Source organism: Camelus bactrianus, chromosome 7, assembly GCF_048773025.1.
Source record: "Camelus bactrianus isolate YW-2024 breed Bactrian camel chromosome 7, ASM4877302v1, whole genome shotgun sequence".
Lineage (NCBI taxonomy): Eukaryota > Metazoa > Chordata > Mammalia > Artiodactyla > Camelidae > Camelus > Camelus bactrianus.
The window spans coordinates 74,124,038-74,143,023 of record NC_133545.1 but is presented as its reverse complement, the minus strand read 5'-3'; the positions used below and the strand labels follow the sequence as shown (position 1 = coordinate 74,143,023).

The following is an 18,986-nucleotide window of genomic DNA, read 5'->3' as shown; positions in this document are numbered from 1 at the left end:
TTTAACTACGATTTTTCTTCCCTCCATTTTCTTCTTCCCTTCTCTTCTGCCCCAAATTCAACGAGATAGCCATGTGTTCACTGTCTGACAGAAGGGATTATAACATAGCAGAAAGCAGACAAGCTAGCAAGTTTTCTGGCTTTTATTTCTGAAAGTCGTGGAGATGGTGAAAAGATTGAAGAACAAAATATTATGACCATAAAGGTGAAGAAGGATTTCCCCAAGACAGAAACAAAAGACCCCCAGGCTGGGGACGAAGGATGGGAGGTCTGCAAACAGGTCTATCTTCCTGAGAAAAGAGGGAACTCAGGCCTTGCTTCCCTAGGACTAGGAAGGTCCAATTCCAGTGAAGGAAAAATTACATAGTGCATTGGGGTAAACAGCACTATAGACAACCCCTCAATAATTTCCATAGTCCAAGTGCCTCACGAAACAGCAGGAGAATTCCTGTGTTCCTGGAGTGTCATGTAAGCAAAAGATGTTTAGATTTGAACAAGCCATGGTCTATTAGTCACGTATTGCTGTATAACAAAGTTACCACTCTGAAACTCAAGGGGTAAAATAAAAACAAATAGTATCTCACATAGTTTCTGTGGGTAGGGATTTCAGGAGTGACTTAGCTGGGTGATTCTGGCTCAGGGTCTCTCAGGAGGTTGTAGTCAAAACGTCAGCCATGGCTCCAGTCATCTGAAGGCTTGACTGGGGCTAGAACATCCACTTCAAAGATGGCTCATTTACGTGGCTGGCAACTTCGTGATGGCTCTTGGCAGGAGGCTTCAGATCCCCAGAGTGAGACATCCCAGAGAGCAAGTCAGAGGTGACACTATCTCATTTTGACCTAGTCTCAGAAACCACACATCACTTCCCCTGAATTCTATTTGTCACACAGACCAATACCGGTATGATGTGGGAGGAGGCTACACGAGGGCATGAAAATCAGGAGGTAAGGATCACTGGGGGCTCTCCTGGAAGTGACTACCACACATGCCAACTAGGATGGTGATTGTCTCAGCAGCAAGCTGCACTGCCTGATCATCTGCACAAGATGCCAATACCTGACAACTTGGCAATGTGCCAGACACCAGAATCTGGTATAACTGAGGGGGATGAGGGGAGGATTGCTCTTAAGATTTCAGTGGGACTAGCAGCCCAAAATAGAATTCAAACTATTACAGAAGGAAAAGAAATATATTATTTCTTATATACTTAATAATATAATATCAATTATCATTTATATATAATATATATACAGGAATAATTCTACTTTTGTATCAGTTTTCTTAAGCAGTTCAAGGTGACTACAGTTCACCTCAGTAATTCTCAGCCTTGGAAATCAACTTTAAAATCAACTGGGAAGTTTTAAGAAAATACTCACCTACAGAGCCTCTGATTTAGTTGATCTGGATCAGAGCAAGGGCATCAGTATTTTTTAAAGCCCCTCAGATGATTCTAATATGCAACTGAACCCCAATGTTTTATGCAAATCCTAGACTTTCTTGCTATTTCAGACATCTATGATTCTTTCAGGAGCTCACCATATAGGAAGCTGGCTAATTCTCCCTGCTAATGGCCTAGAGTAGTATTTTTTCAGAAACACCAAAATAACTTCTCAGTAATATTCTACTGAAAAGCAGAGCAAAGGCTCAAGTTTGCTAAAAACAAGATAGCACCAAGGGGGGGGGGGGTCTCAGTTGGCACTGTATCCTCAAACACAGTTGGTGCAACTCTGCCTGTTATGCCTATCATCCTCAGCAACTAGTCAAAGTTTGTTATCGGTAAAGAGGTGAGTAGAGAAAAGGAAGCTTGCTGTTGCCTAGAGATCCGTTATGTCTTGCACGTCCAGGGAGATGAATATTTTTCAAGTGTCAGATTCCTTAAGAAAGTCAAGTATACTAGAAGAAAAGAGAAAGCATGTAGCAGAGTGTGTGTGTGTGTGTGTGTGTGTGTGTGTGTGTGTGTGTTTACAGTTGATGGGCGAGTCTTAAATTCTGATATCCTGTTTAGACTCATGTTAAGCTCTTGGTTCATGTAGTATTCATAGTGGCCGCAATGGATGCTGAGGCTCCTTTAATTCATTTTTGCCAACTGTCTGGCTCTTGAGGCATCTGATATTATGACTCTTGTGCCAAGCCCTTCTCTCCCCATATCTCCATTGGAATAATCAGAAAGTCCTACAGATTCTAGCATTTCTCCAGTCTGTCTCCCACCTCTTCATCTTAATCGCCACATTCTTACCATGGGATCTCAAACAATGCTCATCTGAACCACTAGAACAGTTGAAATACCTCCAGTTCCTATCTAGCCACTGCTGACACACCAGTGAAATAAAATGATATTATCCTTGTGAAGGACTTCACTGGCTCTCCACGGCCCACAGGATAAAGTTCAAATTCCTTTAGTCTATGGTACCAGGCCATCCACGGCCTGATGACTCCTGCCCACCACTCCAGCCTTAACTTACTTCACTCCCACAGTAGCCTGTACTCCAACCCTTCCAAAAGCAGTTATGCTAAGCAGGTAGATTATTTCAATCCTCTGGACCATAATGCTCTTTATGCCTAGAATATCTTCATGTCACCATTCAACCCACACTACCACAGTCTTCACTCCAGAGATTTGGTTCAAGTGTTACCTTCTTTTTGAAGACTTTTCTGCCTCATTCCCAATTCTGCAGGTAGATACTGCAGTCCCACATCTATCCCCTTCTGTCCCCTGTAAGAGTGCCATCTCGGTGACCATGACATTTTATTGAACTTATTTGTTTACTTTCTTGTATTAGACTGGGACTCTGTCTCATTTGTCCTTGTATTTCCAGACCCATGCTTGGTGCACACAGCTACTTAATAAATATTGACTGAATGAATAAATAAAGGATTATGCCAAATGATTACTTACAAGTAGGCTGTTCTCTTAAAATAGATTGATCATCTTCCTGTAATCCTCATTACACCACTGATTTGCTTTTTATTCAAGGATTATTCAAGGGTTAAGGTTTTTAGCTCAGTTCAGGCAAATTAATTCAATTTCTGAAATAGTAGGGGCTCAAAATAATGAGATAAATTTGTATTAACAATGTTTCCCCAGTTTTATTCTTAAGAAAGTTACCATATATTGCCTCTGACACCTGGAGGCAAATGATTGATAAGTAATTTATGACTCAGGTTAATTATACCATATGTAGGACACACATCAGTGTGCCTTATGGGTATAGCTTATAAATAACTCTAGGTTATAGCTGTCAATCCTCTTAATGATGAGGAAAAGAATACAATAGGACCTTTAAAGAACTAATTATGAATCAACCAACTTTCACAGCATAAGAGAATATAAATGGCACATCTCCAGGTAATTTATTTTGTGTTAGTCTCGAGAAAAACATGTTAATATAAAGTGAAAAATATTTAAAGCTTCAAACTTTCAGATAAAATCACAGAAAAACACCTCTCTTGGAGGTCTAAAGGCATTCATTCAGTAAACATTTATTGAGTACCTACTGTGTGCTGGGCACTGTTCTAAACTCTAGGGATGCTGCTGCCTTCATATATAAGACTAAGGGCTGGGGAAGCCAGGGAAATATACCAGGCTGGAAGATAAGAAAGGAGCCCAGGGCTGACTATTTAGCATATCAAAACAAATGCCAGTTTTCTGGGAAACTGGACTTCTTTTTTAATCAGCACCAACCCACAGTTTGCTTCTGTCCTTATGAAATTTACATTTCAGTGTGTGGTAGGGTAGGGGTGGAGAGGGCATAGGGCAGGTCAATAGAAGACAAAAAAATAAATAAAATATAAAGTCGGTCCAGAAAGTAATAAGTTTTATAAGAGAAATAAAGCAGGGAAGACATATGAGGATGCTGGTGGGTAGAGGTACAATTTTAAATAGCGTGGCCAGGGAAAGCCTCACTGAGAAGGTGGCATTTAAACAAAGAGCTGAAGGAAGGGAAGGAATGGGTCCCATGGATATGTGGTAGAAGAGCATTCTAACAAGGAAACAAACCACAAATACAGTCAGAAGTCCAGAGGGGCCTGGAGCTTTCAGAGGGCCCTGACAGCAGGGAAGTCAGTGGCCAGTAGAGCTAGAGCAAGGGAGTACAGGGGAGAATAGCAAATAGTAGATTCAGAGAAGTAATCTAGGGGAGGAAAGTAACAGGATTCGAATGTATAGGGCAGTGCTTCTTTAATCAGACCCAATGCTCTCTTTTCAACAAATATTTTGTACTCTTCCCTTATTATTCTGAAATTAACTTCACATATAATACAACCTATCTTCACCCCTAACTTCAAAAGAACAAATATAATACTGAACCTGCAGCATAAATGAGAAACAAATAAGTCATTTATAACAAAATAATATCTATTTCATAAATAAATGTTCAGACATGAACACTGTAAAAGACATAGGAAATATGTCGCCTTTATAATCACAAATACAGAGGAGTGTTCTCTTGGAAACTCAAATGCCACAAATGCTGAGGATCATGCAATCTATGACATGACTTTCCAAAATGACAAACCTCTGGCAGAATTCTGAACATTCTAGAATGTCACCTTCACTCAATGTATATGATAGTTGCATTTCTGGAAAGTCAGTGTCCATTAAAACCATGCAAAAAGATTTTGTATTTATATATAAATAGAGTTAGGGTCTAGGCTCAGATCATTATAAAAAGGTTTTTCACCTTCAAGAATGTCCAAAGGACATCCAAAAGTCATGCAGAAGACACACGAGAGGACTTCTGTGGTGATGGGAATGTTTAATATTTTGATTGTTGTGGTTCTTACACAGGTGTATACGTTTGTCAAAACTCATCAAACTGCACACTTAAAATTGTGCATTTTATTTTACATAAATTATACCTTAAAACTGATTTTAAAAAGAAGAGAGACAATCCTTTACAGTAAGGGAATCTGTAGGATGGACTAGCAGCTCAGACCCCAACACTAAATGCCACTCAATTGTAGTATATTCCAAAAGGCTTGCCTCAAATTTCCAAAACACACCCTAGTGGGCAATACCACATCCACAGAGAATATTGCAGGCTGTCTGTTAGTGGGATAGGAAGCCACTAGGGGGTTTGAGCCAAGGAGTAATGGGATCCAACTCGTTTTTTTAAATGACCATTTTTAAAGGACCATTCTGATCTTTGTGGCCGAGGCAGACAAGGGCTGATGCAGAAAGACCAGTTAGAAGACTATCATAAAAGGCAGGCGACAGATGATAGTGGCTTAGCAAGTGGTAATCATAAGATATACGAGAAAAGACCTTCACAAGTTTCCTACAGAGCCCCCAAAGGTAATATAGGAAATAGAAAGAGCTCAAAAAATGTTTATTAGATTAAAGAAGTAAAGAATAGTAATTTTCAACATTCTTAACCATACTCATACTACACTATGCACTTCATTTGCAATGCAATCAAAAAACACTTCAGAGCTCTGGCTGTGTCATTGTATATCTAAGTGTAATGAAACATTATTTTTCTGGTGAAATGAGATTCAACAATTTTTTTTATTTTACCATAAAAAGTATATTTCTTGCCTAAGTAAAATACTTGACCTTGGCTGTTTCTGTGATAATTTAGATTTTGCAATAACTTTAAGCTTAGTATAATGAATGACAGTTTGTCATTTGAGAGTTTTTCTAAGTGTAGAAATGTAGAAGATTATGCTGGATTTGTTGTAAGATTAGAACCTACTAAATCAAAACTGTTTAAGTTCTGAGATCACACAATTTCTTATTGTCTTCTCTCCAAATTGAGGGATAGTTAATTGAGGGTTTTATTATGTACACTAAAGTTTTATTTTAAAATTCAAATCTTTCCTTTAAAAATGTCAGAAAAGAATTTTTGAATGAAATGATTTCTGAGGTTTGCTTCAAAATAATTCAGTGGAGAGAGTGAAGGGATTTAGATGAAACAAGACTGGCCATGTATTAATAATTATCAAAGCTGATAGATGAGTAATGGTGATTCATTTCACTTTTCTCTTTACTTTTGTATAAATTTAAAGTTATCCATGGTGAAAAGTTTAAAAAATTCAGGGCCTGATCATTCAATATTTGTTGAACAACTGCAATGTGCTAGACTTTTATTAGGAACTTGAGAGAGATTTATTAGCTATGAGGATAAGATCTCAACATTAAAGAGCTCCGCATCCTAGGTACATAAACAAACAAGTATAAAGCAATGTAAGGATTATAACATTGTGCTAAGTACATAAAGTGCTATAGGAGCAAAGAAGGAGTGATTGACTTTTCCTGGTGAAATCACAGCATCTTCCCATAGTGTAGTACCCCAGAGGACTGCTGTCAAGACTGGGAACTAAAGGCTGAATAGGCTTTTTCTTGGACAAAAAAAGGGCAGAAAGCATCCACAGAGAAGGCAACATAATGCTAGAAAATGCTCACATTAAGGCATTAAAAGAAATACGGAAGATAGTGAAAGAGATAAAAAGGTGTCAGAGAGTAAACAATATTTGTGTTTTTACTGCCAGTACCTAAAACATTCAAAATTATCCTCCTGAACAAATATACCATTTGAAAGAGACACAGAAGGAAAATAGCAGAGAATAGTGTTTTAAAACCTAAGGAAAGAGATAACCTACATAATAAGAAAAAAATACCTGCTACTCATTATCCAGTAGGGGTCTAGTAACTAGAAGATATAAAGCACTCTTACAACTCAACAACAAAAAGACAAAGAACTCAACTAAAAAGTGTAAAAGACTTGAATAGATATTTTTGCAAAGCAGATACACAAATGGCCAATAAGCATAAGATGCTCAATATCATTAGGAAAATGCAAATCAAAACCACAAGGTACTACTTCACATCCACTAAGATGGCTAAAAATTACCAAAAAAAATTTTTGAGGAAAATAACAAGCATTGGAAAGGATATGGAGAAATTGGGACTCTTGTACATAGTGTTGAGAACATAAAATGGTACAGCCACTGTAAAAAACAGTTTTGTTGTTCCTCCAAAAGTTAAACACAGAATTACCATATGACCATAGTGATATTGCTCCAGATACGTGTACACACATGTTCATAGCAGCACTATGCACAACAGTCAAAAAGGCAGAAACAGCCAAATGTCCATCAAGGAAGGAATAAAGAAAATGTGGCACATACAGGAATATTATTCAGCCTTAAAAATTGCAGAAAATCCTGTCACATGAACAACATAGTTGAATTTTAAGGGTATTATGCTAATGGAATAAGCCAGTCACAAAAAGACAACTACTGTATGATTCTACTTACATGAGGTAGCTAACGTAATCAAAATCATAGAAGAAGGAAGTAGAAGGGTGGTTATCAGGGGCTGTGGGAAAGAGGAAAAGGGAAGTTGTTGTTTGATTGGTATAGACTTGCAGTTCTGCCAAGATGAAAATGTCTTGGCGATCTGTTTCACAAAATTGTGAATATACTTAACATTACTGAACTGTACACTAAAAAATGGTTAGGATGGTAAATTTTATCTTCCATGTTTTTTAACCATAATCTATTTTAAAGTCAAGATACCACTCAACATAACACTGAACACTGGAAGAATGAAAATTCTAAATCCAAGATAATAGTTACTTCTGGGGAGGGAGGGAAGGAAAGACTACAAAAGAATCTCAATTCTACCTGTAATGTTTCATTACTTAAATAAAATCTGAGGCAAAATATTAGGATCTAAAATAAATAAGAAAAAAATTATGCTAAAAAAGCCAGACACAAGAGGTCACATATTGTATGATTCCATTTATATAAAATATCCATGAATAGGTAAATACACGGAGACAGAACACGGATTAATGGTTGCCAGGGGTTGAAGGGTTGGAGGAGTGGGAAAGAAGTGCTTAGTGGGTAAGGGGTTTCCTTTTGGAATCATAAAAATGTTTTAGAAGTAGATAGAGATGGTGGTTGTATAACATTGTGGATATACTGAATGCCACTGAATTGTTCACTTTAAAATGGTTAATTTTATGTGATGTCAATTTCACCTCAATTTAAAAATAAAACTAAGGAAGGGGAGAATTTTAAGAAGGAAGGATATATATTGAAAAGGGTCAAATGCCACAGAGAGATTGAGTAGGACATAAACTAACAGGTTATTCAATTTAGCAAGTATGAGTTCCTTTTATAAGAAATGTGCGAATAGTCAGACTGTTGTGAGTTGCGATCATGGGCCTGTGCAGTAGTTTGTGGGAGTCTTAAGCATTTTGTAGAATAAGGAAAGTCAGTGGAGAGGGAAAGACTGAAGACAGATAAAGGAGAGGAGATATTTATACAGCAAGACTAAGAAGAAGTAAAAGAGAATAGAGAGGTTAGCCTCAGAAAGAATTAAGAATCCTAATAGTGGCTAGAAACAAATGAGTATGGGATAGTGTGATTTCCAAATTTTGCATGGGAAGTGGGGAGTGAGGAGAAACTTGGTAACTTCTATTTTCTCTAGGAATGAGGAAGTAGGGTTTAGGGTTTGAGGAGCCGTGGGAGTTGACCAAGAATGAATAAAAGGGTTGCCTGGGCAGCTCTGAGTGTCTTAGTGGAAATCATAAATATCTCCCCATCCCCCCAACACAAATACACAACTGAAAAGTTTAGCTGTTAAAATCATTGCATAAGTAATGTCTCACAAATTGCTCATCAGAAATAAAACCACTGTTTTTCTGACATATTATGAAAATACTTAAAATAGTCTTTACGGAACATTCAATAGAAAGATCAGGGATAGTTGGAGAAAGGGCAAAGTGGAATCTACTGAAGAAACATTATATATCAAACATTTACGTAGGAAAAGGAAATGAAGGATCACTAAGAGACAAGTTACTATTAAACAATGGTATAAGCAAATGTTTCATTTGAATTTTAAAATAATGGAACTGCTTAAAGACGGATAAGGAGAGGGTAGATAATAATTGCTTGATAAACTACATACCTTATTTCTTTGAAAAAGGAAGGAAACATATCTCAAAGTTTAAAGTATTTTTAATACGTTTACTTTTAAAAAGTAACTGGTAGAACATATTAAAAGAAAATTTAAAAATTAGTTTAAAATCTGAATGTTTCTAAGTTGAAAACTAAGAAAAATGGGGGGAGGGTAGCTCAGTGTTAGATCACATGCTTAGCATGCACAAGGTCCTGGGTTTGATCCCCAGTTCCTCCATTAAAAAACAAACAAACAAACCAAATTACCTCCCCACCAAAAAAGAATTAAAAAAAAAACAAAACAGAAAAGTAAAACAAGTAACTAGCTATTAACAGTAAATGCCCTTAAAGAAATTTTCAAGTACTGAATGAACTTGAATGTGATTACAAAATGGGCATCCTGAAGTGTGACAGTCACTGACAAGGCAAGGCAACCATCTAAGGATTTCACTGAATGGAACATAATATGCATGTAAGGTGCCTTGTAAAATTCTATGGGCATTAATGACTTTTGCATAATGTTATGATGAGTCTTAGAAATGAAATTTCCCTCTTATAGATTTTACTTGAGGTTTGAATAGCTCCCTAACAACACCAATTATTTATGTTTGACTACAGCTGAATAACCGAGAGGCTCAAAGTAATCAGTCTGTTCAGATTTTCTATTTCATCATGATTCAGTCTTGGTAGGCTGTATGTTTCTAGGAATTTATCATTTTCCTCTAGGTTTTCCAATCTGTTGGCATATAATTGTTCATAGTAGTCTCTTACATTGGAAAATGTTCCATGTGCACTTGAGAAGAATGTGTATTCTGTTGCTTTGGGATGGAATGTCTGTAAACATCTGTTAAGTCTATCTGGTCTAATGTGTTGTTCAGTACTTAAGTGTATGATCTATCCATTGGTGTAAGTGGGGTGCTAAAGCCCCCTACTATTATTGTATTGCTATATATTTCTCCCTTTAGGTATATTAATATTTGCTTTATATATTTAGGCTCTCTTGTGTTGGGGGCATAAATATTTACAAAATGCTTTGTCTTCTTTTTATCATTATGAAGTGCCCTTCGTTGTCTCTTACTACATTCTTTGTTTCTAAATTTCTAAGTGTAGCTACTCTACCTTTCTTTTGGTTTTCATTCACGTGGAATATGTTTTTCTATCCCTTTACTTTCAGTTTGTGTGAGTCCCTACATAAAAAGTGAGTCTTTTAAAAGGGGAGATTTGAAACTGAGTCCCCTTAAAATTGCATTCATCTGCCAAGTTTATGATTAACCTCTTTAACCAATACATTATCCCTTTCTTGACCAACACCTGTTCTCCTCAAGATTGAGGAGTATCAAGGGGGGGGGGGATTGAAAGGAAGCAGAACTCTGTGAGGCACCCCCACCCCTGCCTCTTGTTTATAGAAAAACTGAAGTCTCCCAGGACCCCCTAAGTCTTAGAAGAGCAGACTCAAGCAGTTGATTAGGACAAGCCTGTAGGCATTGGAGGATGGCAATGACTCTGACCACCTATCTCAGTGATTAACTGAGATTATTCCATTTCCCTTTAAAACTTTCATGGCTAAACAGAATCTCTGGAGATTTGGGTGGGGGGTGTTAAAGCAACTTTCCTTTTTGTTACCGAGGCTGTTGCCCCCAGGATCATACCTCTGTGCTTCTCTTGAGTAAAAACTAATTTTCTTATCTAAGTCTCAGGAGGCAGCTGCAGAGAAGAAACAAAAATTGGCTATAACCGACAGACTACCCCTTTTCTGCCATGGATGACCAAAAAACTCATAGCACGGCCTCCTAGTTTCCAAGTAAAACTGGAAATTTCAACAAGTGTTACTTGTCAGGAATCCCAATCCCTCCCAATCTTACCCTGTGGTGGGAACCTAGACACAGCGCTCTCTACCTGGAAAATCGAACTCTCAAGGCTACACATTTAAATCCATCTCTTTCTCCCTTGCCTGCCCTAAACCTGGCCACACAGGGGATTACAACCAATCAGGCCAGAGACAAGAAGAGATCATTTATTAGAGTAGACAGGAAGCATCAGAAAACAGGGTGAAGAACTTAGCGGGCAAATGCCCAGTGTCTTGCCTTGATTGCCTTGATCACCCTTCTTAGGCCCTGCCATAATTACCCTGTCAGCCCTGCTTATTGGACCATTTTCAATTCAAGTAATTTCCTGCTTCATTTCAAATTGTATCCAGCAATTTCAAAATAAGATTCTGCTGCTACATGGATGGAAGCCTATGCCAGGGTCAGATTATCTAGATTAAGAAAAGATAGAGAGACTTCTACTCTGGTAGGCAGGCCTACGTCCCTGTATAGCAGGAAGAAGCTACAGAAGAGAGAGACCTCCGTCCATTTCCCCAAGAAGACTCTTGAGTATGAAGTCTCTCAGGGGGGGAGTCAAGAGAGGTGGTTAGGCAGACTTACTGACCCTGACTCATTAACAAGGGAAACGAAGTACCCAGCTGAAGAAAAGGCAGGTCATTTCTCTTATCCCACAGCTGGCTCCTTAAAATCCAAGGATATATACCACAGTATCTCTTCCTTTGTTTCCACTGAAGTTTCTGCTAATTGCTTTTTGTTTCAGGGCTGAGCTCTGAGGGAGGAAGGAGTCTGTAGCAGAAAATAATTAACACCACCACTGGAATGAAGATAACAATGGCAGAGCCTTCTAACAAAAGACCCCTCAGCCAGTCCTGGGCTGGAGCTGTCTCTACGGGCCATCTTGGCTGACAGCTCCTGGCTTGAGTGCTTCCTTTCCTTGCTCAAGCACCCTTCTTTCCTTCTCTCTGCTCAAGGACTTTCCTTCCATTTCCCCTTCTGAGTAACAAAGCAACTGTTCACTTTGTCAAAAACAAAAACAATCAACCAACCAATCAATCAATCAATCAACAAAGTGAGTGTTTTGTAGGCAGTATAAAGATGGATTTAAAAAAAATCTGTTCAGGCTCCCAATGTCTTTTGATTGGAGCATTTAGTTTATTTACACTTAAAGTAATTATTGAAAGGAATATACTTAGTGGTATTTCATTGTTTTCTGGCTGTTTCTGTAGTTCCTTTCTCTGCCTTTATTCTTCTCTTGTTCTCCTTATTTGTGGTTTGACTTCCTTTAGCGGTACGCTTATATTGCCTTCTCTTTATCTTTTGTGTATTTACTATAGATTTTTGCTTTGTGGTTACCATGAGGCTTACATACAACCACTTATATATATTTAACTATTTAAGTTTTAAATTAGTTCAAGTCTATTTTAAGTTGCTACAACTTAAGTTTGATCCCATTGTAAAGCGCATTGTTATTACTCCCCCTGCCTCATTTTGTGTTTGATGTCCCACTTTATATCTTTTGTGTATCCTTTAACTATTGTAATCATAGTTACTTTTACTACTTTTGTCTTTAAGCTTTCATACTAGCTTTATAAATAGTGGTGAATTCACTACCTTTACTATATATTTGCCTTTGCAGTGGGATTTATTCTTTCACAAGCGTTCTTGTTATTAATTAGCACCCTTTCTTTTCAGCTCAAAGAAGTTCTGTTGGCATTTCTTGTAAGGCCAATTTAATGGTGATGAACTCTTTTAGCTTTTGTTTGTCTGGAAAACACCTAATCTCTCCTTCACTTCTGAGTGAACTTGGCTGCCAGGTATAGTATTCTTGGTTGGAAGCTTTTTCCTTTCAGCACTTTGAATATATTGTGCCACTGCCTTACGGCATGCAGTTTCTGTTGAAAATTCTGTTAATTGTTTTATGGAGGTCCCCTTGTATATAGCAAGTTGTTTTTTTCTTGCTTTTAAGATTTTCTTCTTGTCTTTAATTTTTGACATTTAAAGTAAAATGTGGGTCTCTTACTTGGTTTCCCTTATTTGGAACTCTGGGATTCCTGGATCTGCATGTCTGTTTCCTTCTTTAGATCAGAGTATTTAGCCATTATTTCTTCAAATAAGATCTCTTCCTCTTTCTCTGTTCCCTTCTGGGAGCCCTATGATACAAATGTTAATCTGCTTGATGTTGTACCATAAGTTCCTTAAGTTATCTTCACTGTGTTCCTCTGACTGGGCGAGTTCCACTGCTCTATCTTCGAGATGACTTATCCTTTCTTCTGCTTCAGCTAGTCTTCTCTTAAATCCCTCTGGTGTATTTTTCAGTTCAGTGACTGTATTCTTTGCTCTGTGACTTCTATTTGGTACTTCCTCATATTTTTCATCTCTCTACTGTAAGTTTTCACTGCATTCATCCATTCTTTCCCCCAGTTCAGTGAGCACCTTTATGACCATTACTTTAAGCTCTTTATCAGGAAAATTACTTTATCTCCATTTCATTAAGGGTTGTTTTTTTTTCCCCTGAGGTTTTATCTTGTTCTTTCACTTGGAACATATTCCTCTGCTTCTTCATTTTGTGTGACTCTGTGTTGGTTTCTAACAGTTGATGAAACCACCTCTCCCAGTCTTGAAGGAGTGGCCTCATGTAGGAGATGAAATTTGTCATTTCATTTCCTCTTGGTTGTCTCTCAAACCTTTGCGCATAACCAAGCAGACTATTATCTTTTTAACAGCTCCCAGTAGTTGAAGTGTGCCAAGACCTGTCAGTGTCCCAAAGGGGAGGATTTTAGCACCTAGATTCAGGCTGACTGGAAGCCAAACCCTCAGGCGTCAGCTTTTAAATGTATGCAAATCTACAGAGTCCTGTAGGACCACAAGTGTAAGCCCCACTGGCCACCACAGCCAGGTGATCTGGAGGCACCCCTGGGTGGCAGTTGCAAAACTCAGGGCTCCAGATGAATGTATAAGGCCTTTTCAGGGTGATACCCGTAGAATGGAGCAAGGCAGAGTTGGGGAGCCCAGTGGTGTGTCCTATGTTCCCTGAGAGCCGCTCAATAGGCCACAAGTGAGTACTAAACTTGAAGCCTGCCCCTCAGGTCAAAGCTCCAGGACAAGCAAACTGGCCTCCTTCCCAGAAAGACTAAAGTAGGGGGGTGCCTCAGTCCAATGCCTATACAGTGCCTTGGGGGTGACAACCTGCCAAAACTCATTTTTCCAATTGCAACAGTGCTGTGGGACCCAAGAATGCAAACTTCCTCGTTACCAGAGCCAGGCAATCAAGAGGCATCCCCAGGCAGCAGCCCCCAAAACTGGGGCACCAAAAACAAAAATCAAGGCACCAAACATGCATAAAGCTTCCCTGCAGGAGACAAACGCTTTTAGGTGTACAGTTCAGAGATTTTAGGTATATTCACAATGTTGTGGAACAGATCTCCAGAACTTTTCAATCTTGCAAATCAAAACTCTATACCCACTAAACAGCTGCCCTTTTCCTCCTATCCCCAGACTCTGGTAACCACCATTCTACTCTATGTTTCTTGAATTTGACTACTTCAGATACCTCATATAAGTGGAATCACAATTTATTTTTTCTAGTTTTATTAAGAAATAATTGACGTATGTCACCACATAAGTTTAAGGTATAGAGCAGGATGGCTTGAATCCCATTGTGAAATGATTACCACAATAGGTTCAGCTAACACCCATCATCTCATATAAATAAAAAGAAAAGAAAGAAGAAAAAAGAAAATAATTTTTCTTTTTTTTTTTGAATCTTTTTTTTATTTAAGTATAGTCAGCTTACAATGTTGTGTCAATTTCTGGTGTACAGCACAATGCTTCAGTCCTACATGAACATTCATATATTCATTTTCATATTCTTTTTTCACCATACGTTACTACAAGATAAGGAATATAGTTCCCTGTGCTACACAGTATAAACCTGTTTATTTTATATATACCAGTCAATATCTGCAAGTCTTGAACTCCCAATTTATCCCTTCCTACTCCCTTCCCCCATGGTAACCATAAGTTTGTTTTCTATGTCTGTCTGTTTCTGTTTCATAAATAAGTTCATTTGTCTTTTTTTTTTCTTTAGACACCACATGTAAGTGATATCATGTGGTATTTTTCTTTCTTTTCCTGGCTTACTTCACTTAGAATGACGATCTCCAGGTAATTTTTCCCTTTGTGATGAGAACTCTTAGGATCTACTCTTTTTCTACAACTTTCCTATATGTCATGTGACAGTGTTAACTATAGTCATCATATTGTACATTACGTCCCTAGTACTTATTTATGTTACAACTGTACATTACATTTGTACCTTCTGACTACCTTCCTCTAATCTCCCCACTCCCACCATATCCTTTGCCTCTGGTAACCATAAGTCTGATCTCTTTTTCTATGAGTTTGTTTTAGATTCCATACATAAGTGAGATTATACAGTATTTGACTTTATCCACAATTTATTTTAACCTAAAACACTAGCAGTCACTGAATGAAAGGGATTTTTTTGCTTGTTTTGTTTTGGAGTTTTTTGCTGATAGCTAGACTTGAGCCCAATCAATATACTGGATGGATTTTATATCCGGTGAAATCATATGTCACAGCCCTTGTTAATGATCTATTCCTGAGTACAGAAACTAAATGTCATCATGTTGAAGGGTCACTAATTAGATGCTCAGGTAGTAGCTGACTTTGAAGTTACTTATGAAATTTTAATTTTTCTTTGAACGTCGAATGAAACAGCATGAGAAATACAAAATAGGAAACTTAGAGAAGAGAGTGGATTTAATTACAGCATTCTCCTGCAGTTAGTATTTATTATTACATCCTTTATCCTTTGTTGTGTAACACTCTGAAGCTTTCATTGAGTGGAGAATCACCTGGGTTTTGGTTCCAGTTCTGCCATCCATATGACCTCGGGCAAATCATTTAATTTCTCTAAGCTTAGGCATTACTATCCCTAAAGCATAAATAAACATGGAGATGATACTACCCAGCTGGCTTACTTTAGGGTAGAGCAATGAGAGTAAACAGGGAGTATTATGTGGAAAGAATTCTGAAACATTAACTTTAGAAACATGTATTATTAAAGAAATTTCATCCTTTCCAAACTTCTCTCCATTTTTATATCCCTTTCTTCTAAAAATCTTATGTTACCCTAAACAAAAAGATATGCTCATTTTCCCCTCAGTCCCCTATCTACTGGATTTCATATTTTAACAGTAAACTCACTAATAAAAAATGGTGAACAGCTTTGTTGCTGTGACTAGGTCTAGGAATGAGGGAGTAAAGAATAACAGGAATAAACCACAGAAGAATTTCCCTCCCTCTACCATAACTTCCCAGCTACGAGTCCTTAAGTTTGAGACTATGGAGAAGACTGAGAGATGTAGAATGAAATGACAAGTTAATATCAGAAGTGCTACTTTGGGATAATCTTAGGAATGGTTTCACTCTTCATCTGTAGTTTCACTTAATTACATCAGGTATAAAAGCATTGTGACTCAGTGCTTTATGCAACAAGCTGGAAACTCAGGACCTGTGGGTTCTGGCCATGCATCTGACATTTGTTTTTTACATGAGCTAGTCATGTTCACTCCCATGTTTTATTTAGTTTTTCATCTATTAACAAGAACAATGATGCCAAATTATTTCCCAGGGTTGTTAAAAAAAAATAGAACTCACAAAGAGTTATAATGTCATGAAAGTCATAATAAAGGTAGCTTTTATGACGGAATAGATGTAGCAATACTCCAAAAGTTAAAATTTCTACATACATATAAAGCATTACTGTTACCTGAGTAAGGAGGGGAAGGGATACTGTGAATATGAAAAAGGGTATGTAACCCTGAACCCTCTTTTGGATTATTAAACTCCCACTCAAACCTTCAAAAAGTACTAAGAAGAGAGGAGATTTCTGAAAATTATATTTGGGTTTCTTCTCATCCCTCATGTATTTACCCAAAGTGAAGGTAGCTAGTGAGTAAGGAAATAGCCTAAAGAAGAGACAGGGGGTAAAAAAGTAATAAAAGGTCTGGAAACCATTCATTCTTTGTTTAACCAGTTCTTACTTTGTTTTTTCTATAAGCAAGGGTAACATGCAGTACACTAATTCTGAAACACAGCTCTTAAAATAGCACCAGACAGCTTTCCTAGAAGATGAAACTGAGCCTTAGAGAGGTTAAGTGACTTGCCCTGAGTAAGAAATGGAATGGGCTTTTGAACCTTCGTCTCTCTCACGTCAGAGCCCACGATTTTTATTATTGCCCTATTCTCTTTCAAGAAAAGCAGAATTTACTTCTGGAATAAATGTCAACCGAATCTGTCCTAAAAAGTTGAGGAAGTTAAGTTGCTCAGAGATTCTCCCCATCTCTCCCATGGCCACATGGGTTATAAGGCAACATCTCTACATATCTCTGCATGCCTGCTTAGTGCTTCTTTCTTGACCAACCAGATTCTCTATACTTTCTACTCATCAAGGTTTTAGCTTGTCAAATCCCTGAGTCTACCCCGTGGCATTCAGTGTCTGCCCTTGCTGCTTCATGACTTAATCTCTCTAGGCTTCTAAGTTCCAATTCTTAACAGCGAGAACTGATACTCCCAGATCATGTTCCTACACCAAGCCATAGGTTGCTGGACAGTCCACATGGATTGGTGAACTTGGATCAAGTGGCCAAACCCTCAGCTGTTCCTTGAGAATTGTAGTGTAAGTAGGTGGGCATTCTGACACTTAGCCTGTACCATTTAAAAACATCACCCAAACAAGATCTGTTTCCTTTTTTCTTTATTTGTGTGTTTCTATTAGACATATTGCCATTCTTCCTATCACCTAGGTTGAAAGTTTAAAAAAATGTTTTTAATTAAAAATATTTAATTTTGTTAGAAAAGTTATGCACACATATGGTAAAATACTCAGAATATAGCAGCATATACACGTTGGAAATTGTCTCCTTTCTACCAAAGATTCTCAAGGCCCTCCTAGAGGTGACCACAGCTAACAGTTTTTGAAACATCTTTCAGAAAAATCTTATGGAAGTTCAAGTATTTTTATCCACATTCCATTTTATGTAAACGGAAGAATACCATAAACACAATGTGTGCCTAGCTTCTCTCATTTAGTAAGTAGATCTTGAGAGTTGTTCCTATTCCAATCAACATATATATATATTTTTTTCATTTTTTAATGGCTTCATAGAACTTAATTATATGTATGTGATTTTGTTTTTTAACCAGTGACCTTTTGATAGGCAGGTATGTTGTTTCCACTCTTGTCATTACAAATAAGCCTGTAAAAAGCATATGTTTGCGATAAATATTATCTATAAATTTTTCAGTCAAAGCACAAATGGCATTTCCATTTTGATACATTTATGGCCAAACTGCCTCCAAAGATGTTGTGCCAATTTCTCTCACTACCTGTGTAAAAGTCTCCATTTGTCCATACCATGCACAGTTTTGTGTCTGTCAAACTTTCTGATCTTTTCTAATCTGGTAATTTCAGTCATTTTTAATTCTACCTTCTTTCTTGCCCACAAAGTCAGTTGGTCACCTAGTTCTGTAAGTTTTCTTCAGTGTTTCTCACCTCCATATGTGTCTTTGTACCTGCAGTTTCATGACCTTTGTTCAGCTTTTGTTGTTTCATGTATTGGCTCCTAATATCTCTCATTCCATTCTCTCCCCTTATTACTTCGCAACTTACCCACACAGCTTAATATGACAGATTATTATTTGCCTAATTTCACTTCTATACTCAGAAACCTTCAGTGGTTCCCACTGACCACAGGATCAAGTCCAAAACCTGAGCCAGGTATTGAACGCTCTCTAGAGTCCAGTCTCATTCTACTTTAGTACCTTCACACATTTACAAAAGTTCTGCTTCAAACTTCTGCTTTGCTATCTTCATGTTTTTTGTTTCATCACTTCTCTTCACTGGGAGTTCCCCTTCCCATTTAATTCTAATTTCACTTATCCTTCAAGATCCTCTGTGACCACTTCATGCTAACAACCCACTTCATAATTTTCTTTTCTTAGAGTTGTTAAGCCACTCATTGTCTGTATCACTCATTTCACATTTATTAAATTACATTAAGATTTTATTGTTTTTTTCTTGTCTCCTGAACTAAGCTACAGACTTTAGAAGAAGGCATCTCTAAGACATTTTTGTATCTCCCCATGCACCCACACAGAACAACCCTTCCAATTTTGATTTCAAAAATATCTGCAAATTGAAACAGGACCCAAATATATTAAAAAG

At 37.6% G+C, this 18,986-nt stretch overlaps 1 protein-coding gene across 2 annotated transcripts in view; it reads right to left on the bottom strand.

Annotated features, from left to right (window-relative positions):
• The window catches only part of GSAP (gamma-secretase activating protein), a 188,478-nt gene that overhangs the window by 167,863 nt on the left and 1,629 nt on the right, over positions 1-18,986 (bottom strand). The window lies entirely within an intron of this gene.